Source organism: Panulirus ornatus, chromosome 20 (genome assembly GCF_036320965.1).
Source record: "Panulirus ornatus isolate Po-2019 chromosome 20, ASM3632096v1, whole genome shotgun sequence".
NCBI lineage: Eukaryota > Metazoa > Arthropoda > Malacostraca > Decapoda > Palinuridae > Panulirus > Panulirus ornatus.
The window spans coordinates 46503386-46504922 of record NC_092243.1 but is presented as its reverse complement, the minus strand read 5'-3'; the positions used below and the strand labels follow the sequence as shown (position 1 = coordinate 46504922).

Genomic DNA, 1537 nt, shown 5'->3' with positions numbered 1-1537 from the left:
ATATACATATATATATACATATACACATACACACACATACACATACATACGCACATATACACACACACACACATACATATATATACATATGAAAAATGTAAGAAACAATTTAGAAAACTGAAACTTCTAGCTTGAAATGAATGAAAAAATGAATGTCACATAATGGTTCAACCTCTGGCTATGGCAAAATTTTTTCAAGTAAACCTCAATGATCCAACAAAGAAAGTAATTATGATATTATGGTAATTGAAAATGCATACTAGTCTCTCACAGTGTGTTCTAAACTCCTGCATATTCTACTTCATCAAAAGCCTTCCTAGCCTTCTTCAGTTCTTAATTCATGTTGAGAAGGTCATGAACTCTTGCATACTTTCTCTTGTCTTTTCTTACTAAATACATTACATCCTCGACTTGAACTCTTCCTGATCGACCAACTTCCATTGCTCGCTGAGTCATTTGAGTTATAAATTCAGTGACAAGATCCTCCAGAAGATCAACACTCTCTGTGTATGGATTCTGATCATCTCCAAATCCATACATCATGCACCGAAGTTCCTTGGAAAAGAGTCTTTTGCGTCCTCCTGTTCCAGAAGAAATGGTTGCCTCTGCCTGAGTCTCCCCAGTCTCTTCCTCTTCATACTGATCAAAACCATCATCAACAGCAGCCATGTCTTTTTCCCTTCCTTACAATACTTATGAATCTGTCCAAATAACTCCACTATTTATACAAACTCCTTACGCAGCACTAGGTTATTATCTTGTCAGCTCATTCAAATTTTAACTCTACTGTACTTGCATTATTGATAAAAAGGACTGCAAACATTAAGGAGCTTTAATTTTCTCCCATGCTGCTAATCACCATTAGCCAACGCCTAACATAAAAGACTGTCATGGAATTACGCTTTACAACCAACACAACAATCTAATTGAGAAACTTTCCGAAAACACGAAACATTATAACTACTATGATGCTTTGCTAATGCTAATATTGTTTATATATATATATATATATATATATATATATATATATATATATATATATATATATATATCCCCCATATATATCGGTTTCCAGCAGGGGTGCATGATTGTTAAATTTGCTTATAGATGGGATTGTTAGGGAGGAGAATGCAAGAGTCTTGGTGAGAGGGGCAAATATGAAATCTTTTGTGAGTGAGAGAGGGCTTGGGAAGTGAGTCAGCAGTTGTTGTTCACTGATGGTACAGTGCTGGTGGATGATCCGGGTGAGAAACTGCAGAAGTTGGTAACAAAGTTTGGTAAGGTGTGTGAAAGGATAAATTGGGGAGTAAGTTTGAATGGAGAAACTTTGGGAGTGTTGAAGAATGTGTGGAAGGCGAGAACGTTATCTCGGGAAGCAAAAATGGGTATGTTTGAAGGAATAGTGGTTCCAACAGTGTTATATGGTTGTGAGGCATGGGCGATAGATAGGGCTGTGCAGAGGAGGGTGGATGTGTTAGAAATGAGATGTTTGAGGACAAAATGTGGTGTAAGGTGGTTTGATTGAGTAATGAAAGGA

General features: G+C 36.8%; 1 pseudogene; it reads right to left on the bottom strand.

The window, feature by feature from the left end:
* Positions 1-217: 217 nt before the first annotated feature.
* Positions 218-941, bottom strand: LOC139755804 (transcription initiation factor TFIID subunit 13 pseudogene; annotated as a pseudogene).
* Positions 942-1537: the final 596 nt, after the last annotated feature.